General features: G+C 45.2%; 1 protein-coding gene across 1 annotated transcript in view; it reads left to right on the forward strand.

Annotated features, from left to right (window-relative positions):
* Positions 1-439: 439 nt before the first annotated feature.
* SLC35A3 (solute carrier family 35 member A3) overlaps positions 440-24833 on the forward strand; it is a 130712-nt gene continuing 106318 nt past the window's right edge. Inside the window, exon 1 of the mRNA XM_082266613.1 lies at positions 440-535. The gene's annotated coding sequence lies outside the window, so the exon portion shown is untranslated. The remainder of the gene's footprint in view (positions 536-24833) is intronic.

Here is a 24833-nt window from a genome sequence, read left to right on the forward strand (position 1 = left end):
TAGAACCTGAGTAATTATTATGTGTCATAGGATTAAAGAGATGAGATGGCAACCCTACAGTAGATCCATCCAATCTGCTTCATACCTAGAATTTAGCAAAACAAGAAGAAATGCAACAATGTAATATAATAATACATATCACTAAACCTAACCTGAATGAAAAGCAGCCCGTGCATATTACAGTAAGCCTTCTATTATCCATCATATACCCTCTGATCTAGATCAGGCTGAAATAAACCAACATAAAACCGGATCTACGCCTATAACATCAAACAGCCTCAATGACCCGGTGCGTAGGGCAAGGTGTGTTCTCTATACACTGATAACCTGAGCCCCGCCCCCATCCGGCATCATTCCTTCATCCCTCTACTATTACAGAGGCGTGGCCGTATCCGTAATGGGCGGGGCTGCAGGCAAAGCGCTCCAGCTGGAGACATGCAGTCACACGCAGCTGTTAGCGGCTGGAGGGGGCGGAGCCGGATCCCGGAAGTGTTGGTTGTCAGGCTATGCCAGGACAGGAGCTGAGTGGTACTGAGTGAGTATGCCCCCTGTGCTCGTTGTAGAGTCAGTGTACGGTGCCGGGCTGTGTGTAGTCCTCTCTCCGCCGTGTATGTACCTAGTCTTCGTTCTATAGATGTGTGTGTGCCTTCTATATACATATCACAGTGACAGGAGAGGAATGAGAGCTGTGTGTCATGGCTGTGACTGGACAGCAATTCTGTTTAATGTGTAGCTGACTTGGAACCACCTTTTCCTGGTGTTTTATAGAATGGGGGAAGGGTTGGAACCCCTGGCAGGGTTTTGTTGGTGTCAGTATATTCCCCCTCTCTGTATGTCCTACTTATTGTTGTCACCAGAGCTGACATTGGAGGAAAATCCCATCCTTTTAAGTTGTCACCAGAACAGGCAGTCACATCCCACTACTTGGCGGCAGTCACATCCCACTACCCAATGTAAACACACGTGCTGGCGCCTGGTGGGCTGAAGAGCCAGCTCAGGAGAGGACAGCGCTGGATCCCTAGACAGGTAAGTGGCCTTTTATTAAAGTGATCGTAAAGTCTTGTTTTTTTGGGGGTTAAAGCGGAGTTCCAGCCAATCCACACACTCACCTGTCCCATGGTCCAGCGATGCGCCGTCTTCTCCCTCTCTGCTCCGCGGCGCCGGCATCACTGATGTGGGCACCCGGCTGTGACCGTTTGCGGCTTCACAGCCGGGTACGCACTGCGCATGCGCGAGTTGCGCTATGCGTCGTGATTGGCCGGCAATCTTCTGGGACCTCTGACGTGTCCCAGAAGATTGCAGGGAGAGAGGAGAACTTCCGCTCAGGGCGCCGCGGCGCTCCGAGCGGAAGTGGGAGCGGGTACATGTCAAATCTAGGTACCCGCTCCCCCCCCCCCCCCCCCCCCCAAAAAAAAATGAAAAAATGACATGCCAAATGTGGCATGTCAGGGGGTTAGGACTATTTAAAGCGGAAGTTCCACTTTTGGGTGGAACTCCGCTTTAAGTATAACAAACATGTTCTACTTCCCTGCTCTATGCAGCTGGTTTTGCACAGAGTTGCCCAGATCCTCCTCTTATTGGGTCCCTCTTTGGCGCTCCTGGGCCTTCCCTCCTGTTGAGTGCCCCCACAGCAAGCAGCTTGCTATGGGGGCCCGGAGCCAAGCTGCAGCTCCCCATGTCCATTCAGATACAGAGCAGTGGCCCCGCCCCCTCTCTATCCTGATTGGCTCGCTGAAGTGGACAGCAGTGGGAGCAAAAGGCATCCCGCTGCCATTTCAGCCAATGAGGAAGAGTCTTGGGCAGCCGAGCCACTCCTGCAACATCGCTGGATAGAGATGGGCTCAGGTAAGTATTAGGGGGCTGCTGCACACAGAAGACTTTTTATCTTAAAGTAGAAGTCCACCCTCCAAACTAAAATCCCTGCATCTGTAGACCTCCATGATTTAAGACCAACCTATCTAGCCCTGTAACGAAGAAATCAGTCTACATTCCTTTTTTTAAGCTGATTCGACCCGATCTCCAGCGGCGGAAGCTCTGCAGAGGACACGGACAACAATGGCTGTGAAATGAATGGGAAGTGACGACACCCATAGCTTTACTATGGGGTGTCCGTTGTCGGCTGTGTCCTCTGCACCCACCTCCACAGCAAAACCGCAGCTGACAGCTCCGCATGGGATCGGATCAGGTCGGCTTCAAAAAAGGTAAGTATACTGATTTTTTTCTTTATAGGGCTAGATAGGTTAGTATTAGATCATGGAGGTCTGTAGATGCAGGGATTTTAGTGTTAGGGTGGACTTATCCTGCATTAAGATAAAAAAAAAAACTAACTTTACAACCACTTTAAGGCTCCATTCACATTCAGCATACTGGGATCTCAAGTAGAATCACTGCGATTCTACCCACAATCACAAAACGCACGTTCAGGGACCATTTATTTTCAATGGTGCTCAAGACGCTGTGCGGTTTTGCAGCGATTTGTGTCAAGCTGCAATGTACGAAAATTGTCCCCCCAATTGTCGTAAACGCACCCACATACGTTGAAGTGGATCGACTGGTGTCTTCAACCTTACCAACTATGTAACAAGGAGCTTCTTTTGGATGACAAGCTTCGTGTGTTGCTTTTAGGCTCGATTTATGTGTGGTAATTACGGCAAAATTGTGCCATAGAGGATGAATGGCACCCGAATATGCGATTACAATGCTATTTGAGATTCACGGGCAGAATCGCTGGAATCCCAAAACACCAAATGTGAATTGAGTGTAAAAGTCAGAATTCGTATGGGACTTTGTACAGGATTTTGTATGTGTTACAGAGCGCATTGAATCGCATGACAAGTAAAATACCGTGACTTTCTATGGCGGCCCTTTACATATACACCGTGTGCACAATTATTAGGCAAGTGACTATTTTGACCGAATCCTTATTTTTATGCATATTACCAACTCCAAGCTGTATAAACTTGAATGCTTATTGGATTTAGGCATATCAGGTGATGTGTAATGAGGGAGGGTGTGGCCTAAGGAGATCAACGCCCTCTATCATAAATATTAGGCAGCTTCTTTTCCTGAGGCAAAATAGGCAAAAAAAAAAAGAGATTTAAAGCGGAGTTCTGGGCACAAAAACGTTTTTTTTTTTTTTTTTTTGTGCCCCTCCGCTAGGTAGAGCTCACCTGAAAAGGAATTGGATAGTTATTTTTATTTTTTTTGTTTACTCACCATTTTATTGAAGATCGTAAATACTCACCTATGACTGCTTCCTCCTCCAGCGCCGAGGCTCACCCCGTCACTTCCTGCCTCGCGATGATTCCTGGGAGCTGAACGTCATCGCTCCCAGGAATCAATGCGACGGCACCGGCCCAACTCATCATTTCCGGGCGACGCCGCATTCCCCTGCTAAACAGCTTCTGGGCATGCCCAGAAGCTGTTTAGGAATGCGGCGCCGCACCGGAAGTGACGAGAGGGGCCAGTGCAGTGCATTCTGGGACACGAAGACGCGGAAGAAGACAGAGAAGAGGACCGCGCCGGCTTCAGCTGCCCACAACAGATGGAAATGCTGTGGAAGAAATTTTCTAAGTAAGTATTTCTTCTAAAAGGTAAGTGCGAACCGGGACAGATCAGAGGCTAGCCATTGTGGAATGTGCTAGCCCTGACTGTCCCGGGGGTATGTTCAGCAAAAAATCATTTCTGTGCCCGGAACTCCGCTTTAACTGACTCTGAAAAGTCAAAAATTATAAAAATTCTTTCAAAGGGGTGCAGCACTCTTGAAATTGCTAAGATATTGTGGTGTGATTACAGAACCATCAAACATTTTGTTGCAAATAGTAAACAAGGTCGCAAGAAACTAGGGATGCACCGATCCGACTTTTTTGGACCCGATACCGATATCTGGCGTTGTGAAATCACCAATACCGGAACCGATCCGGAGCTACACACAAAGCAAGCGGCTGCAGTACAGAGCAAAGCCGCTGCTTCAGGTGTACGGCTCCTCCATTCACAGGCGGAGTGCATCTGATATCACTCTGCCTGTGAGCCGGACCTATACAGGATGTAGCGGCTCCCATCCCATACTACTACTGCACCTAGTAAGGGATGGCTGAGCCGTTACTCAGCAAAAACCGGATCGGTCAATGTTACCGATCCATCTAAAATGGCCATATCGGCACCGATATCCAAATATCGGATCGGTGCATCCCTACAAGAAACGTGTTAAAGAGGTTTATATTTATATATTTTTTTTTTTTTTGTAACCTGAAAGAGAAACACATAATGAGCTAGTATGCACCGCATTTTTTTCCAAGGTTTTATGGACTAATCAGATGAGTGACTCTTGACCAGTGTTAATTTCGTCGACTAAAACCGACTAAAACGTTTTCGTCGACTAAAATACGACTAAAACAATTCAGATGACTAAAATACGACTAAAACTAAAATGGCATTTTAGTCAAAAGACTATAACTAAATCGAAATTTGATGCCAAAATTAACACTGGTGCATGCTCAAAGCTTAATACCATAAATAATAACATATTAGATTTTTCACTCCAGGACCAGCAGTAGTATATAATGAGTTTGGAAATCGTAGAGAAATGCTTAAAAAATGCATTACAAATTACAATTGAACTACACCCATTCGATTATAGATGACTAAAATGTACTGGAGTTTTAGTTGACTAAATATGACTAAAACACTTGCAGAAGACTAAAATGGGACTAAAACTAAAATGCCATTTTAGTCCTAAGACTAAGACTAAAACTAAATTGAAATTTGCTGCCAAAATTAACACTGCTCTTGACGTACCAGAGTGATGGGCATGTGGCTGGATCAGTAATGGGCACAGAGCTCCTACTTCCACTCAAATGGCAGAAATGTGGAGGTGAGGTACTGCTATGGACTGGTAATAATATAGATGAGCTAGTTGGACCTTTTCGGGTTGAAGATGGGACTCAAAATCAACTCGTAAACCCATTGGCAGTTTTTACAAGACACTTTCTTCAAGCAGTGGTACAGGAAAAAGTCTGCATCTTTCTAGAAGACCATGATATTTATGCAGGACAATGCTCCATTACATGCCATGCATCCAAGTACTCCACTGTGTGGCTAGCCAGTAAAGGCCCTAAAGATTAATGACATGGTCCCCTTCCTCACCTGACCTAAACCCTATTGAGAACTTGTGTGCCCTTCCTAAATGGGAGATTTATGGTGAAGGAAAACCGTACACCTCTCTGAACAGTGTCTGGGAGGCTGTGGTTGCTGCTGCAGAAAAATAAACCAACAGACTCCATGAATGGAAGGTTTATGACTTATTGAAAAGAAGGTTGGCTATATTGGTCACTGATTTGCTTATTTATTTAAAGGTCAGAAAGGTTTATTTGTCAATTTTGAGTTATTCGATCATTATTCTCACTTTTAAGAGCCGGTTCACACTACTCCGAATTGTCAGGCGACTTGGTCGCCTGACAAGTAGCGCTCATGCTGTGCAATGGAACCGTTCTAATCAGAGCGACTCAAGTCGCATCGCTCCGACTTAGAAAAAGGTTCCTGCACTATTTTTGGGCGAAGTCGGAGCGACTTGCATTGACTTCTATTATGAGAAGTAGTTTGCAAGCCACGATTAAGTCGTGCTGCACGGGCGACTTTAAAGTCGCCCAAAGTCGGGGCAACTTTTAGTCGGAGTAGTGTGAACCGGCTCTAACAAATGAAAATAAACAAGTGAGATGGGAAAATTTTTGTTTTTCATTTAGTTACTTATTAATTCTGCACACTAGTAGTTGCCGAATAATTGTGCACACATAGATTTTCTCCTAAAAATGCCAAAACTTCACTTTTTTACTTTCTTAAATATCAGGTTTGAGGTTTAATAACATTTTGGATTGACCGAGAACACTGTAGTTCAATAATGAAATGAATCCTCAAAAATACAACCTGCCTAATAGTTGTGCACACAGTGTATGTAGTCCAAACACAATGCATTATTAAAAATGGTCCTGTGCATGCGACCCTTATCTCGTTAGTCTAATGGAAACTGCATAGAGAACGCAAAGGTGTTAAGACTAAGTGATTCATTCCAGTGCGATTATTTTTTTTTTTTACTGATTCAAGGCACTATTCCTTCCACCAACACCAACAAAGGGACACTATTCCCCTCATGACACCAAAGACAGGGCTTTATTCCTCCTCCCACCATGCCTAGAGTATTGTCTATTCCCACTGACACCAAGACATTTTCTACCTCCACTGGCCACAGTCCAGCCCCCCTAAAGTCTAAATGACAGTAAACCAGGCCTGTGTTTGGAAGGTTTGGAGAACCTTGGTATAGTTTATGGTGAGCTTTACAGACTTTCATGGACACACTTCTCCAGTTTTCAACACTACAACCCCTTATAGGCTTTTATGGGATTGCTCAATTCCTGCACACTCTGCCAAATGAACAATCGATATAAGAAGGTACAAAATAAAACCTCAGCACAGGAAGACACTGGCTATGTATTCAGGGAGAACAATGCTTACTAACATTGATTGCTCCCTCCCACCTCTGTACTCACTTGCAATCTCCTGGAGGGGGAGAGCAGGTCCAGGGTGTTTGTTAATGGGGTCAGCTGCTTAACTACTTCCTTAGTTCACTATCAGGTTTCTTGCCCCAAATACCAGGACATATAGCAGTAAGTGATGTGACCGCCGTGATTGGCTGTCACGGCGGTCATGTGATCGGAAAGCTTTCAGTTAGCCGCGGTTACAGTGCCAGGAGCGTGAGAGGTTTACATTTTTGCGTGCGCTTGGCACAAAAAGGTTAAACTGGAGAACAGAGCAAATATCATTCAGCTGAAAATCCTATACCCCTGAGTGCCACAAAGAAGGGGCAAAAGGGCCGCATGGTTGCCCTAAAAGCTAGATCCACTTTCTGAAGAAATTAATGGTACACTGTCAAAAAGGTAATTATGCCAGCCCTAGAAACACACAATCCCTATAGGTAAGCCACAAAATCAGGATGTGGTGATCAGCTGTGGAGGTAAATATCCTGTGGAGGTAAATATCCTGCCATGCAGGGCTGCTTAGTAGCGTGTGGGAGAACATTTGGGTGACAAATATGAACCTGTCCTTTTTAATGTGGCAACCTGACCACTGCTGCTAACGTAGACCTTTATCACGCTCAGGGTTCAGGCTCCCTGCTCTACTCGTGAGTGCCTCCCACATCTGAAGGTGCCAGGCTACTTGGCCTGCAGTGCTGACAGACGTTTTAACTGTGCTGGAACCTAATAGGTGCATGTCTGATGTCAGTGCAAGTGATTGTACTCACAGGAGTGAACTGGGATCAGCATGGTAATGCAGACATTCAGATGTGCCTGCACATATCCTGTTCTGTTTTAAAGCATCCCTGAAATCCCTAAAATCAATGCACTTGAATAAGCAAAAAATAGCTTCATAGTTGAACTTTGCCTCACAACCACCCACATTTTTATTCTCCCATTTGGAAATTTGGAACCTTTGATTTTTAAGTACATAATCTTTGATAACTTTCTTACCTGCTATTGTTGTTATGGCGCCTTTCTTGTTTGTATATATTGTATAGAAGATTTTATAGATATATAAATAGATTTTATATAGAATTTACCTTTGTGTAAAAGTGTGTAAAAGTCTTTAATACTCAACACTGTGATTGACACAAAAATTACCACCATCTGCCGGTCTCCCTCTGCCTCCATCTGTGCTATTGATCTCCCCCCCCCCCCCCCCCCCAATGCTTCTCTAATACGCTCTGGATGAATGCCGCACCATGACGCCATTGAGTACAATGCAGGGTCAACAGCCATGCATCGTATGTGAGGGTGGCAAGTAATGCAGCATTTATTTATTTGTAATATATGTTTTTTTATTTTATAAGTAAAACTATTGTTTATCAAAAAGAGCGTCAAAGATCACAGCAATCAGGATAGCTAATTAGCAGTTCCTCCTGTGGCTCTCAGCAGGTAGATGTGGCTGCCGGCCCTGTTCATGACAATGACAAGTTGCTGGTAGCCGCACCTATTCGAGGCTCTCTGCACACTACCTCAGGTAATCGCTGCTGGTTGCAGACAAAGTGCGTCTAGCAGCAATCACCGCAGGTAATCACAAACTGCAGAGAACAGCAAATGTGTGCGGCCCCTGGCGACCTGTCATTATAGTGATTGAGGCCACAAGCCTTCTGAGAGCCACAGGAGGGACTGCTGCTACAATTCGCACCAGCCATAATTGCTGTGGGAGGGGGGTTGTGGCCTGGGAGATTTGGGGAAGGGTGCATTTGAAATGGTGCCTGTGGTATTGCAAACATGCTTGGCTTTCCAATGCAGGCTGCCATGGCTGCTGTTCTTGCATGGCATCCCTACAGATGTGCATGGGCCAGACTTGTCTTATGTCAGCTGCTGTGCTTGCACTACTGTAGATTTAACAAACCTCTAACCTTTTGCAAGTTGTGTTTTTTTTTTGTTTTTTTTTGTTTTTTTTTTTAACTTTTGGGTAGAGGTTAGAAAGATACATTTCTCTTTCGTTCATTGACGGACACAGCTCCTGATTCTTCTTAAACATTGGGTTATACTGCCCCCTACAGGAGTAGGACACTAGGCAGGAAAAAGCTTGACTATGTTTATGGGCAGTCCCAGGGGGTATAGGCACTCAGTTTTTTCCAGCTTAGTCAGGCGTAAGGACCTAGTTCCTTGCTGGGATCTCTGGTCCGGGCAATTTTTTCTTTTTAATTGATTTTTTCCTATCTTTGTTATTTTGTTTCTGTGACTGTGAGAATCTATCAACTGCCAGACTGGGCGATAATCTAGATCCAGAGGGTCCCCCTAGTCTGGCCAGCAAGTGCATGCAGGTCTCAGCTCCACACTAGGTCGGATGCGACATAGCCCCACTGGACGGGGGTTGGCCTGCGAGTTAAACGTCTCGCGAGGGCACATACAGCCTGGCCTCAGCCTGAGTTGCGGCGTTCCTCCAGGCCGACAGCCACCCACATCCCGATGGGAGCAGTGGTCTGTCAGCAGTGCCCACCCTGTTCCTGGTATGCTAAGTAGCTGCCAACCCCTCTACCCCTAGAGGGTTTTGGGGTGCATGTGGGCCCCTCCCTGGGACGATGCGGCCCCCTAATTCTCCCCCCCCCCCCAGCCCTCTGTTTAAAAAGTGGACGGTCCCACCTGTAGTGGACTCAGCGGTTTCCAGGTTAAATAAAGCTGCCTTTCTTTCGGTTGAGGAGTCCTTTGCCATTAAAGGTCTGGTTGATAGGAGAGCGGAGTCTCTGGCCTGCCATATCTTTCACTATGGCGGGTTCGGCTTGGGCTGGTATTTACTATTGCCCTGGTGTCGCAAATTGACGAATGGCTTCCCCCCCCCCCCCGCCTTTTTGCGGTGCTGGTGGATCAGTTGATCCAGGGGCTACAGCTATCTGATGCCTCTTTGGATGCTGCTCCTTTGATTTTAAGCTGTCTGTTTCAGCAGTGGTCCTTCTGCATCTTATATGGCTGGCAATGCTGGTCTGCGGACAAGATTTATAAGAAGGCCTTATCTGATCTCCCCTTTGTGGGGGATCGCCTATTTGGCGCTTTCTTGGATGACCTCATAAATGGAAGTGGGCCATTCTTCTTGGCTCATAAGAGGCCTTTTTCATCCCTGAAGAGATTAAAGTTCTTCAGGGCCTCCCCCCGGAGGTTCCAAGAGGACCTGGTCTGGCAAACCACGAGAAGCTCTTCCAGACCTGTAGACAAGGCTTCCAATGCATGAAGGGGCACTCTCACCCATATTTGGGGTAGGGGGATGTCTTTGCCGATTTCCGAATCCGTGGACCTCACTGGTACAGGTCAAGTGGGTTCACAAAGTAATTCGGTCCAGGTACAAGATCGCGTTTCGGTTCTTCCCTTCCAACCTGCACTTGTCCCCAGATCGCTTAGGGGGTCACTTTATGGCAGTGCAAGACTTGTTACTTCATGGGGTAAATGTTTCGGAATGTTTTCAGGGATTTTACTTCCAGGGAACCTGTTTAGTTCCCTGGAAGGAAGGCAAGGTATGTGCAATTCTGGACCTCAAGGCGCTAAAATACCTTGTGCGGGTACAGAAGGTCCGAATAGAGTCCATCCGCACAGTAGCAATGTCCCTACATCTGGGGGATTTTCTCGCTTCTATCGACATCCAGGACGCCTACCTTCACATTCCAATATGTGCCGGTCACCATGGCTTCCTCCCCTTTGCCGTGGGCAAGGAGCATTCTCAGTTTGTGGCTTTTACCTTTGGTCTCGCCACAACTTCTCAGGTCTTCACAAAGTGTTGGACCCGGTGTTAGCATTGTTGTCAGCTGGGGATCGTGGTACAGGGGTACCTGGATGATCTTCTGCGAGCAGAGTCTTCGATTGTTCTGATGGACACCTTGGAGATTACTCTGCGATCTCTGAGGGAGTCAGGTTGGATTCTGAACCTTCAGAAGTCTGCTGGTTCCGTTCACAAAACTGGACTATCTGGGTGAGTTCGACCCCAGCCAAAGTGTTGCTTCCTCTGGAAAAACTCCAGAAATTGCAGGAGGCAATTCAGTTTCTGTTGTCCAACAGACGGTCATCCCTCTGGACTTGCATGCGGGTGCTGGGCCTGATGGTGTCTACCTTTTTTGAGGTGGTTCCGTTTGCACAGTTTCACATGAGATCTCTGCAAAAAAAGATTCTGGTAAAATGGGACAATAATCCACAGTCTCTAGGGGTGACCTGCCACTTCGATAGTGAAATCCTTTCTCCCCCTGTACTGGGCGGTTGTCACCACGGATGTCAGCCTGTCTGGATGGGGAGGCTTCCTCGGCACAGCTTGTGCTCCAGGGAGTCTGGATTTGGAAAGAGTCCAGACTGCCGATCAATGTATTGGAACTCCGAGCGATCAGACTTTGGATCATTGGACAATTAGTCTTCAGGGATGTTCGGTATGTATTCAATCGGACAATGCCACGGCCGTGGCCTATGTCAATCACCATGGGGGCAAAAGGAGTGTCCTGGCAGATCAGAAAGTAGCCTGCATTCTAAGGTGGGCATAATGATCATTCCAGCCCTCTCTGCTGTACACATTCCATGGGAGGTACAAAGGTTTGTGGTATGGTCTCAGAATCCTCTGGCCGACGCCTCAGACACATTAGTGGATCCTTGGCGTCGGTATCGTCTGATTTATTCCTTTCCCCCCTCTCAAACTTCTGCTAAGACTCCTGTGCAAGATTGAGGCAGCAAGGAATCCCGGTCTTTCTAGTGGCTCCAGACTGGCCTCGCCGGTCTTGGTATGCCGATCTGGTCGTCGATGCTCCATGGAGACTTTTTCCCAGGGAAGATCTGCTGTCCCAAGGACCAATCTTCCATCCTGCTTTACGGTTGCTGGTTTTAATGGCTTGGCTGTTGAAAGCCAGGTGCTGAAGGATAGAGGTTTGTCTGAATCGCTGATTCCTTTGCTGTTAAAGGTGAAATCTACCTCCTACTAAGATCTACCATCATACTTGGAAGACATATGTTGTGTGGTGTGAGTCTTTTGGGACTCTCCCTTGCTCCTTTTCGGTGGCTCAGATCTTGGCATGCCTTCAACGGGGGGGTTGAGCAGCGCCTGGCCTTAAGTACCATCAAGGGCCAGGTTTCAGCCTTGGCTGTTTTCTTTAAACGTCCATTGGCCACACATTCCTTGGTGTGTACCTTTTTTATCCAGGGAGCTTGACACACTTGGTTCCTCCAGTGCGGTCTCCATTACCACCGTGTGTCCTCAAATTGGTGTTGTCAGTTATCCAGGAATCTCCCTTCGCTATTACTACTGCGTGAAGGGTGTCAGAGTTGGTGGCGTTATCTTGTCCACCTTACTTGTTAGCTTACAGAGCTAAGGTGGTTCTTTGTCCTTGTCCATTGTTCCTTACAAAGGTCGTCTCAGATTTCCATTTGAATGAAGACCTTGTGTTGCCTTCCCTATGTCACAGGTACAAACATCCTAAAGAAATTGCTCTGCATTCCCTGGATGTGGTTCGGGTAATCAGGGTGTACCTGGCAGCTACGGAGTCTTTTAGGAAGTCAGACTCACTATTTTGTACACAGTTGGACCTCAAATGGTTGCCGCTTCTGCTGCAACCATTTCTAGATGGATCAGATAGACAGTGCTTCAGGCCTATTCAGTTAAGGGTCAGGTTCTCCTTTCCCTGTTAAGGCTCACTCTCTACTTGGGCGCTTAGTGCCTCCTTAGCCTTCCGTCATAAGGAATCAGTGATTCAGGTTTGCAAGGTGGCCATCTGGTCGTCTGTACACACTTATACAAAGTTTTATAGTTGATGTGTTGGCATCTGCGGATGCTTCTTTTGGCCGCAAGGTTTTGCAGGCTGCGGTTTTTAAGAGGACCTGATCCTCCTTTGAGGGTGTTTGGTTTTCAGGTGGGCTCCAGTTGCTATTGTTGTGCTCCTTGTTACCTGGTTTTAGCCTTGGTAATTTTTTTTCTAAAGTTTTCCCACCCCTCATGTTTAACACTGCTTTGGGAAGTCCCAATGGTTAAGAAGAATCAGGAGCTGTGTCCGTCAAAGAATGAATGAGAAAATGAGATTTTAGACTTGCCCTAAAATCAATTTCTCTGATGTTGGCGGACACAACCCTCTGCACGGATCCAACATGATTCATTATATTGTATGTGTAAGTGTTCTATGATTGTTGCTGATATGATCGCTTCCTGTATTTAGCCAGTGTAATTTTGATACTGCCTTCCTGGTCCGTGGATAGGAGAGGTGTGTGTGTTTTTTTTTTTCTGTTGTCAGTTATTGTTTACTAATGACGCCTAACGCCCACTTCCTGTTTGAGATGTTATAGGCGGAAGTGATTTCATGGCCTACAGGAAGAGGGCACTGTGGGTGGAAGTGATGCTCTGCCCGTGGCTGGTTTAAAAAGGACACTGGGGGAATGGAAATGTAGGTCTGCACAGGAGCCCCTGATAAATGTCTTTGACCGGAAACATGTCGGCCTAGCCGCCCACTGAGGAACTCTATCTGTTACCTTTGAGGAGCACCAGAGTATACCTACATGTGAGTGGCTATTTTTATTTTTGCTTTTGTGCTACATTTTAATAAAGATACTTTCAATTTTGTTGTGCATTGATGGTGACTGTCTAACTAGAGGTTGGGAGAAAATTCTGGGGTGCTTTGCGTTATCCGTTTGAGACTGTACCGAGATCCTTGCTGGTCCATTATATTAAGCGTATGATCTTTCAGTTCTGGTGAGTTTGCACTGCATGTGGGGTGGAGGTAGTGTGCACTCACGGTGTCTATTCATCACTGGTGAACACCCCCCCCATGTGGATGTGATAGACTCCCTTTGATATACTGCACCATGATATTCTTTTCCCTTCTCTTTTTATCTGCATACACTTGATTGGACTTCTCATCTGAGGATTACTATCACATGTAACATCAGACGGATTTTATTCAGGGAGCCACTCTGATCCTGTGTTCTGTGTCGTATCATTTGGGTCTTCCGAGACTGACGGATATATATTTATTTTTTAACTGCTCAAGCGCTGTAATACTCGTATTATTACTCTGCACGGATCTGCTACTGCTGACGCGTTTCGAGGGCAAAGCACTTTTTGGCTCTGAGGAAGAGGGTTCACCCTCGAAATGCGTCAGCCATAGCAGATCCGTGCAGACATTTGCACGCTATCCAACACCGTGCAGTGCCTTAGCTACCTAGCAGAACCTTTGTTTGATCATGTTTACATGTGTCCTATCTACAATTGTTTTGTGAGTATAATGTACATTTATTTTAAAAATGTTAATAAACCTTTTTAGTGGTAATGCACTAGGTCGGTGCTGCACACTGAAGGTTTTTACCTTCATGCATAGAATGCTTGAAGGTAAAAAACCTCCTGCCTTTACAAACTCTTAATCCCCACTCGCTGCACATATGTGTCCATGGCATCTGTAGTTTCTGTGCTGGGAGCTCTCCCTGCACAATGACTGAACTGTCACAGACAGCTCTCAGGCTCTGGTTATGATCAGGAGCTAGCGGGACACGTTCCTGATCATATAACCACTGTAACAGCCTTCTGGGGTAAAGACACAGTTAACGGGCTACCAGTAGGGGTGAAAAGGGCTTAATTGAAAGTTGTTTTCATTGTTCGAACCTTAAGCCCAATTATGCTCCATTCACTTTTAGGCGTTCTGGATTGCGGGCAGAATTGCTGCACAAAAAAATGCCTGAAGCCAAAAACCGCAGCTGTTTTTAACTCGTTCCTCCGTGATATATTGCTTATGAAAATTTTCTAGCATATTTACTGTAAGTTGGAGGAGTAATGACGTGTCAGTATTAAAGCCCTGCTAGGGTATGATGTGTAGGCGGATAACGATGTTTGTAATAAAAGCAGCAGATCAGGAAGTACAACATTCTTTTAATGGTCACGGTGTATGTGTGGTGGTGTCGTCGTGTTTTTTTCTTTTCCCCCTGGTTTTCCTTACTGGCCTTGGTGATCAATTTCTTTTACTACAGAAATAATTGTACCATATCCTTTTAGTGACCTTTTTTTTTTTTATACATGTTTTTTGTCATTAGACATTTTTAGCAAATTGTGCATGTGTTTTAACATTTATGCATCATCGTTGTTGTTGTTGTTGTTTTTTTTTTTTTTTGCAAGAAATAAATGGTAATTAATGATCAAAAATTATTTGTTTTTATTTTGGATGATTGTTTAGCAATTTGTGTGTGTTGTGCTAATTAAAGAGAAATTCACCAAAAAAAAAAAAAGTAATAAATGCACATATTTTTGAAGGGAAAAAGTACATTTATTAAGAGAAGTAAGGCTCCCCCCCCCCCCCAAAGAAACATGCTTACCTAGGTGTATGCAGCATCGGTCTGATGCACCTGTCCCCCGCCAGCTCGAAGACTGAGAACCAAGCGATCAAGCACGGCTGAATGCTCAGTTCTCAGAGTTCTGTGAGCAGAGAGCTGGTGACTGTCAGTTACCGGCTCTCTGCTCTGCCCCCCCCCCCCACACTAACTGGAGCATTGGGCTGTGGAGGGGGGAGGAGTGGCTGGCTCAGGCTCTCAGCGGCTTGCGGAGAGGCTGAGCCAGGTACTGGCCCAGGGTTGTGGGCAGATCCTAACTATATCTTGACTGTATTGTCGTGATCTTTCCCCAGCCTGGACTGGCTCTGTGACGTCAGCTGACAGCGGGTCACAGGGGTGCAGAACAAACTGCACTCTTGTGATCCACAGGAGCAGTACAGCCAAATGAGTTTTGGTTGTACTCCTTTAATTTATTTTCACAGGAGCTTGCTACACTTTGCACTTGCAGTTAGCTGTTTGTGGGTGCAATGCTAAGCTCCTGCGGAGTTTTCCTCCAGCTCCCTGCTTGTGCCTCCGTAAAGAGTAAGTTAGAGAGCTGGAGGAAGTATCAACGCACTTGTTTTCCATTGTGATGTCAATTTCAAATGGGACAGTGGCAGGGGTGGAAAAGAACCACTGCAAGCAGTCATAGGGGATGGTATTGAGGGGGTGGTCCATTTGCACCATGTTGTACCCTAAATATGGATGTAACATGCAAAACATGGACTTAAAGGGGTTCTTTAACCTTTTGAAGCAAAAAATTAAGTCAGCAGCTTCAAATACTGTAGCTTCTGACTTTTAATAATAGGACACTTACCTGTCCAGGAATCCAGCCTGGTTCTCACCCGAGCTGGCTCTTCAGCCATCTTGGGGTCTAGGCTCCAGCATGTTTACTTTGAGACCGCTTGCAGCTTCACAGTTGGCTTGTCCTTTGTGAATGGTCCTGCAGCTTTCTGGGACCTTGGAAGAAAGGGGGGGTCCGAACTTCTGCTTGGATCGCTGCAGAAATCTGACCGGAAGTGGGAGCAGGTAACTGTCAAAACCAGGTACCCTCTCCACCCCACAAAAAAATAAAATGCCAAAACTTGTGTGTGTGTGTGGGGGGGGGGGGGTGTAGGCAGAAAAGCTAAACTCCCTTTTTGGGTGAAATTCCATTTAAGCAGGAAAGAAAATTTGCTTGATTTCTGACTGTGTTTATGGGGGAGTGACTCCCCCAGGGCTATTGTGGTTAGGGTGTGGGGAGCCTTTCTGGGCGGCAGAACACAATGGTTGAGAATGAGAAGTATGACTGGTGCACTCGTTCAGAAACCTTATACATCCTAAACCATGAAGAATTACAAAATAAGTATTCACACAACATAGATTGCTACAAAATGTCCATTTTACTGTGCACTAATTATTGCTTATGATAAAAACAAACTGTGTTAAAAAAAATATATGTGTAACGTGATAGTCCAACAAAAACATGCAATGGTGAATAGGTACCCTCCATCAGCCACCTTTTTTAGGTGATTTGGCCGCTCACTTTAGGAAATGGCCATCGGGTCAAACAGTCCTTTTTTCGGCATATTGAACTGATCTGCAGATTCTGTAGACTTCCCTTGAATAGGATCTGTCACCAGTGGTCCTATTATTGGGACTATCTTAATCCACACCACTCTTCAGTGGTCCCCCTGCTGGGGTTATCTGAGGCCTTTCCTCACGCTTCCTGTTTGATCAGGGTATATAAAGAAAAATTCCAAACGCAATATTGCTGAAACATCCTCTTTTTTATTAGTAATAAAATGTATCCACTCACATTTACAACATTTTTAAATATTGCATAAAGATGAGATAAAACTTGATAGATCGCCTCCTCTCCACACTTCCAATGTCAGAGACACCGAGAATAACGCCACTGGCTCCACCCGACGCGTTGCGTCACTCGACTTCTTCAGGGATAGTGCACAGTCAAATATACATTTTGTAGCAATCTATGTTGTGTATTTTTTTTTTTTTTTTTTTTAATTCTTCATGGTTTCTGAACCAGAGCACCCTTTTATACTTATCTGGTTTTTATAGTGTTTGAGTTCCCTATTTAAAGCGGTTGTAAACCCTAGGAAGAGAAAAAAAAAAAAAAAACCCTGCAAGACCAAGGCATAATGGGCTAGTATGCATCGCATACTAGCCCATTATGTGTAACTTACCTTAGAACGAAGCCCCCACACGGACCCCCGGACATCGCTGCTGGCGCTGCCATGATCCCTCGCCGTCTCTTCCGGGTTCGGCATCTCCGGCGCGGTGATTGGCCGGAAGAGACGGCTCCCGCGCGATGATTGGCTGGAGCCGCGATGACGTCACTCCCGCGCATGCGCGCGGGAGTGATTTTCCGGCAAGCTCCCGGCAAATTAATTGAAGGTCCCCCCGGACCTTCAGAGCGCATGCGCCGCTCGCGAGAGCGGCTGCATGCACTGTAAATATCTCCTAAACAATGCCGGTTTAGGAGATATTATTTGTACCTACAGGTAAGCCTTATTATAGGCTTACCTGTAGGTAAAAGTGTCAAAAAGCGGGATACTACCGCTTTAATGGTTGCAGCTTTAACTCAAATAGACACAAATTCTATTATATTTTTTTTTTCTTTTTGTACATGGCAACTTATAAGCACTTTACCACAGAACACAATTTTTACTGCTAGTGGCTATAGCCACCAACGGTAATCACACTTAAAAAATCTGACAGGCTGGTGGTACCCAAGTAGAACCAATTAGCCTGCCCATACTTGGATCAAATCTTGGCAGGTCCCTGCTGAACTGGCTGAATTTTAATCCATGTAAGGCTGGCTTTAAGCTTTAAAGAAAACGATTTTGAAGTCATAGAAAAATATTCAGTCAGGTGGATGTTATTTTAACTACAGTACATTGCATTTGCACAGTATTTCTACATATTGTAGAAATGTTCAGTCTAATAGGCACCAGACCAGGGTCTCTGCCTTGTACATCCTGTAATCTATTAGACCTGGTCAAACCCACCCACTCTTTTCCTACAAGTCTTTGGCCCCTTTCACACAGGCGGACTGTTCAGATTGGCCTGTCTGTTTTTTCTTTTTGGCGGATCTGAATGGATGCCCCATGCATCTCTATGGGGCATCGGATGTCAGCGGAGACATGTCAGCTGACATCGAAACCGTCAAATCTGGTCGGATGGAAACCCTATTTTCTATCCGTCCAGCGGATTGGATGGGATCGGATGAGAACGGACAGACGGTCCGTTCCCATCCGATTCCCCCATAAAGAACAGCGGGGACCTGACAGCTTTGTCTCTGTACACAGCGTGGAGACAGAGCAGCCGTCCGCCTGCTCAGCAGGGGATCGGCGGATCGATTTCCCCCCCTCTGAGAAAAACTGAGTCCGCTGACGGACTCCCCTGTGTGAAAGGGGCCTCAAAGTGAGGGTGTGGTCATTACTCTTCTATGCCAACAAAGAGCACTATAGTGGGAGAGCATGAAGTGCATGTCAACTAAATCTAAATTGGTTATATAGGACTCTAAGCCTAGGTTCACGCTGAATGCAGGTTTGAAATCGTGCGAGTTCAGCTGAACTCGCACGATTTTAAACCGGCATTTCAGTCCGACTTTGGGGGCAATTTGAGAGACCTCTGTGTGGGTTCAGATGTCTCAATTGTAATTACCCCAGAAGTTGCCAAAAGTAGTGCAGGAACTACTTTTGGGAATTGATTTGGACGCTATCAATAGGCTCCAATTTGGATGCGATTTGACATGTCAAGTAGAAGTTAAAGCTAAATAATTTTATGTTTTAAAAACTTTGCCTCCCCAACTGCTCTTCTACATGCTGCATACAGTTTGTGTGATCATGTGACGACAAAGTATAAATGAGCTGGTATGAGGAAAATCTCCCCCCCTCCAGCAATGTCTACAGCAATGAAAGTCTGCAGTTAAAGGGGAGTTCCACCCAAAAGTGGAACTTCCGCTTTAGGTGGTCCTAACCCCCTGACATGCCACATTTGGCATGTAATTTTTTGGGGGGGGGAGCGGGTACCTAGTTTTGACAGGTACCCGCTCCCACTTCCGCTCGGAGCGCCGCGGAGCCCCGAGCGGAAGTTCTCCTCTCCCCCTCCCTCCCTGCAATCTTCTGGGACATGTCAAAGGTCCCAGAAGATTGCCGGCCAATCACGGCGCGTAGCGCAACTCGCGCATGCGCAGTGCGTACCTGGCTGTGAAGCCGCAAACTGTCACAGCCGGTTGCCCACAGCAGTGATGCCGAGGGAGAGGATCGAGGCTTCGGGCGGCCGCATCGCTGGACGTTGGACAGGTGATTGAAATGGCTGGAACTCCGCTTTAACATCACAGCTGTACAATTCAGTTGGCTTGCACATTTACACAAGGGATCTGGAGCTTTGCGGGCACTTGACCGCTCAGAAGATGATTTATTGAAAGCATATATAAAGAGTAGTGGGCTGGAAACCTTGTAAACATGGGTAGAAAAAAATATACTATGACAGACCTGTTCTGCTTCATTCAGGAGCCTATACAATTGTCTTTATCCTGCTACATTATTTTCTTTGATCTAACAAACAAACGATTTTTAATCAGAGTATAGCATAAAATCAGTTAAACTCCTGGGATATTGATCTGATCCGTTGAGAGCAGGTTCACCCTAAACGCATGTGACCGAAGTGAAAAGGTCAGGAGAAGTCGTGGAGAACGTTATGCTGCCTGTAACATTGTTCAGCATGACCAGCTTGGTGATTGGTCAGTGATAGTCTAGGGAGGCATATCCATGGAGGGACTCAGACCTCTACAGGTTAGACAATGGCACCCTGACTGCCATTCGGTATTGAGGTGAAATCCTTGGACCCATTGTCAGACCCTATGCTGCTGCAGTGGGTCCTGGGTTCCTCTGGTGCACGACAATACCCAGCCTCGTGGCAAGAGTATGCAGCCAGTTCCTGGAGGATTAAGGACTTGATAATATTGAATGGCCCCCATGCTTGCCTGACCTAAATCCAATAGAACACCTCTGGGACATTTTTTCGGTCCATCCAACACTGCCAGGTTGCACCTCATTCTGTTCAGTAGATCAGTGATGCCCTGGTCCAGATCTGGGGGGAAATACCGCAGGACACCATCCATCGTCTCGTTAGGAGCATACCCGAGCACGTGGGGGCCATACAAACTGAGTACTATTTTGCGTTGCTGCAATCAAATTTCTGCAAAATTAACTAGCCTGCTACATCATTTTCTTTTTATTTTCGGGGTGTCTTTAAATTCAGCCCTCCTGTAGGTTGATCATTTTTCATTTCCATTAAATGATGTGGCATCCTTTCGATCCTAACGCATTACCCAGTCCATATCAGTATAGATCCAGCATTATATTTTTCCCCATTGATAAGACGTGTTTTCAAAGTGTTTGTTTAATTTTTTGGAGCAGTGTATATGATGGAAGATTGCCATGGTTCAGTGCCTATGCTATTATTGTTAACTGTGGAAATCTTTTATGGTTCCATTGTATTTTTGATGCAAAGCTTACAGAATTTAGACCGTTTAGAGCATGTGCCAAACACAAGGCCTGGAGCAGGACATTTCATGTGGCCATCGCACCCCTCCTGCAGCAATGGCACCTCCACTTCACTTCACTTCCACCTTGTTGCAGCGGAGAGGATGACAGAACTCCTCTGCCAGATCCTGTGCTTCCTCTGGTCCTTCTCCAGACCCTGCCCTTTCTGCTTTCTAGCTCCGCCCTAGCTTCTTCCCAGCAGCAACACAAGAAAGGGGGGGGGGGTGCTGTGATGTAAGGGGGAGGGGATATTGACATCTTATGTAAGGGGGGGGTGCTGTGAACATGTAGCCTCGAAGATACAGGGCAACCAAATGCTAAATTGGACTTGATGAAATTTTAGTTTGATGCCCCTGGTTTAGAGGATAAGTTAAGACACAAAAGTTGAATTTATCGCATCTCAGGGAGTGGACGTATAGGGTTACATCCCATATGATTCAAAAAACAAAATGGAAGGAAAAGTTAGAGGAGCTCTAGCCCCCCCCCCTCCCCCCACCAAAAATATTGCAGCTGCTGAATTTTAATATTAGAACACTTACCTGTTCAGGAATCCCGTGAGGTTGGCACACCAGCCGCTATTTTTTTTTATTTTTAATCGTGTCTCCGGTTCTGCCACCACCATTCCATGTAAAGGAAACCAGACGCAAAGCTTTGCGGCTTCACAGCTGATTCCCTACTGTGCATAGGTAAATTGCGCTGCACTTTGTGAATTGCCCAGCGGCGAGGAAAGGCGAAGGGGGGGGGGGGTGGAGAGGCTCCCCTCAAAAGGTGATGGAAGTGGGGATGGGTACGCTCCCAACCCCCTCCCCCCCCCCCCCCCCCCCGAAAGGTGCCAAATGTGCCAGCGGAGAGGGCAGGGGGGGGGAGGGAAGCAAACAAGCGTTTGCCCTTTTGGGTGGAGCTCTGCTTGAAGAAGAATACTAGAGAGAAATGAGGGGACCAGAGTTGGTTTTCTTTTAATAAATGGCTGATTGAACTCCTGTATATAAAAAAAAAAAAAAGATGGACAGAGGGTAAAATGTTAAGCCCAGCTGTTTTCAAATCCAATATTTTAGTTTTTCTCCTTGCTGAAAAGTTGAGTTATATAATCATGCAAAGCATTGGGTAGTCCACTGGCAAGATACCGCCACCACCAGAAGTCCCAGTTTTTTGTTTACTTTCAATTTACCATGCCCATTACAAAACCAAACAATGGAGTCAAGCTTTCTGGATATACAGTGGGGATCGTAAGTTTGGGCACCCCAGGTAAAAATTTCTATTAATGTGCATAAAGAAGCCAAGGAAAGATGGATAAATCCCCAAAAGGCATCAAATTGCAGATTAGACATTCTTATAATATGTCAAAAAAGGTTAGATTTTATTTCCATCATTTACGCTTTCAAAATAACAGAAAACAAAAAAATGGAGTCTGCAAAAGTTTGGGCACCCTGCAGAGTTAATATCTTGTACTGCCCCCTTTGGCAAGTATCACAGCTTGTAAACACTTTTTGTAGCCAGCCAAGAGTCTTTCAATTCTTGTTTGAGGTATCTTTGCCCATTCTTCCTTACAAAAGTCTTCCAGTTCTTTGAGACTTCTGGGCCGTCTGTCACGCACTGCTCTTTTAAGGTCTATCCATAGATTTTCAATTATGTTGAGGTCAGGAGATTGTGAAGGCCATGGCAAAACCTTCAGTTTACGCCGCTTGATGTAATACCCCGTGGATTTCGAGGTGTATTTAGCATCATTCTCCATTTGTAGAAGCAATCCTCTCTTTAACTTCAGCTTTTTCACAGATGGCATCAAGTTACCATCCAAAATTTGCTGAAATTTTATTGAATCCGTTTTTCCTTCTACTTGTGAGATGTTCCCTGTGCCACTGGCTGCAATACAACCCCAAAGCATGATTGGTCCACTCCCATGCTTAACAGTTGGACAGAGGTTCTTTTCATTAAATTCTGTGCCCCTTCTTCTCCAAACGTACCTTTGCTCATTCCGGCCAAAAAGTTCAATTTTAACCTCATTGGTCCACAGAACTTGTTTCCAAAATGCATCAGGCTTGTCTATATGTTCATTTGCAAAGTTCAAATGCTGATTTTTGTGGTGAGGACGTAGAAGAGGTTTTCTTCTGATGACTCTTCCATGAAGACCATATTTGTACAAGTATCTCTTTATAGTGGAATAGTGTACCACAACTCCAGTGTCTGCCAGATCTTTCTGGAGGGATCGTGCAGTCAAACGTGGGTTTTGAATTTTTTTTCTCACAATCCTGCGAGCTGTTCTGTCTGATATTTTTCTTGGTCTTCCAGATCTTGCTTTAACTTCCACTGTTCCTGATGACTGCCATTTCTTAATTGCATACCGAACAGAGGATATTGACATCTGAAAACTCTTTGCTATCTTCTTCTAGCCTTCTCCAGCTTTGTGAGCGTCAACTATTTCAGTTTCAGTTTTCTAGACAACTGCTTAGAAGATCCCATGGTGCTGATTGCTGGGGCAAGGTCAGATGAGTCTGGGCATATAAAACCTTTGAGATTGACATCACCTGGTCTTCCCAGAAGATGATCGAGAACAATCCATGACACTGGCAGGTCTCAGCCTTGCAAAGGGGGCAGTGCATGCTATAAATTCTGCAGGGTGCCCAAACTTTTGCAGACACCATTTTTTTGTTTTCTGTAATTTTGAAAGTGTCAATGATGGAAATTAAATTAACTTTTGTTGACATAATATAAGAATGTCTAATCTGTAATGTGATGCCTTTTGGAGATTTTTCCATCTTTCCTCGGCTTCTTTATGCACATTAATACAAATTTTTACCTGGGGTGCCCAAACTTTTGATCCCCACTGTCTACTGCTAAAAAATGAAAGGAACACTTTGAAAACGCATCAGATCTCAATGGGGAAAAAATATCATGCTGATATCTCTACTGATATGGATGGTGTAATGTGTTAGGAACGAAAGGATGCCACATTGTTTGGAAATGATGCAGCAGGCTAGTTCGTTTTTGCTGAAATTTTCATTGCAGCAACTCAAAATGGGAGTCAGTAGTTTTTATGGCCCCCACGTGCTTGTATGCATGCCTGACAACGTCGGGGCATGCTCCTAATGAAACGATGGATCGTGTCCTGCGGTAGTCCCCCCCCCAGATCTGGACAAGGGCATCACTGATCTCCTGAACAGAATGAGGTGTAAAGCTGCAGGTTTAGGCTTCTTGTACACCTGAATTTTTTTACACTGCTCTTGCGGGCATATGGCGTGTTTATAAATGTATAGGGGTAGGGAAATGACGCTGCCCAATGGGGGTAAATATGGTAAAAATGCACTCTAGTGAGTGTCACAGGTAAAATTGATATATGTATAACTCTTCCACAAAAATTAAATAAGCAATATATTCAAGTATTACATAGAGCTAATCAATGACCACAATATGAATAAATAAAGTACTTGGTGTCGTGATCTATTTAAATAAGGTGACTATGTGACAAAGTGCAATCCAAAAAGTGACTTGTGGGAGGTAAAACCTCAATAAATAATTTTATAAAAATATTGATAATAAAAAACCAATGTTATTTCATATAATAAAACTGGTGACAATATATGAATAAATATAAATGTTATATATAAAACAAATAAAGCTGTATACCACAGCATGGAGGTAAATGCTCCTGTCAGTCCTCTACTTCCGTTCTTCTCTGTATTGGGGGGGAGGGGACAGTGCTGTTCCTCAATATTCAACTTGCTGACTGCCTGCATGATTTCTCCCTGCATAGGGACACATTTTAACTCAGATTTTTTACCATGCAAATGTGAGTACCTTAACTTATGATCTACAATAAAGTATATTACGGTATCACACTATATTACAGTATCACACTAGATGTCCAATTCCCCCCCCCCCCCCCTTGTTCATTTTATACACACCACCACCGGAGCTTAACCTGGGAGCAAGTTGAATATTGAGGAACAGCACTGTCCCCCCCCCCCCCCCCATACAGAGAAGTACGGAAGTAGAGGACTGACAGGAGCATTTACCTCCACGCTGTGGTATACAGCTTTAACCACTTAAGCCCCGAAGATTTTACCCCCCTTCCTTACCAGGCCCTATTTTGCGATTCGGCACTGCGTGACTTTAACCACTTTACCACCGGAGCATTTTGCTGTCTTACGTCTGGGCCACTTTTTGCGATTCGGCGCTGTGCAACTTTAACTGACAATTGCTCGGTCGTGCGACGCCGTACCCAAACAAAATTTACGTCCTTTTTTTCCCACAAACAAAGCTTTCTTTTGGTGGTATTTGATTACCTGTGCGTTTTTTTTTTTTTTACTTTTTGCGCTATAAACAAAAAGAGCGTTTATTTTGAAAAAATAACAATATTTTTAACATATATTTTTTTTTTTATATGAAATTCCCCCCAAAAAAGATGTAAAAACCAATTTTTTTTTAATTTTTTGCCAATTTGTTTTCTGCTACCCAT

Source organism: Pelophylax lessonae (genome assembly GCF_965119305.1).
Source record: "Pelophylax lessonae genome assembly, chromosome: 8".
NCBI lineage: Eukaryota > Metazoa > Chordata > Amphibia > Anura > Ranidae > Pelophylax > Pelophylax lessonae.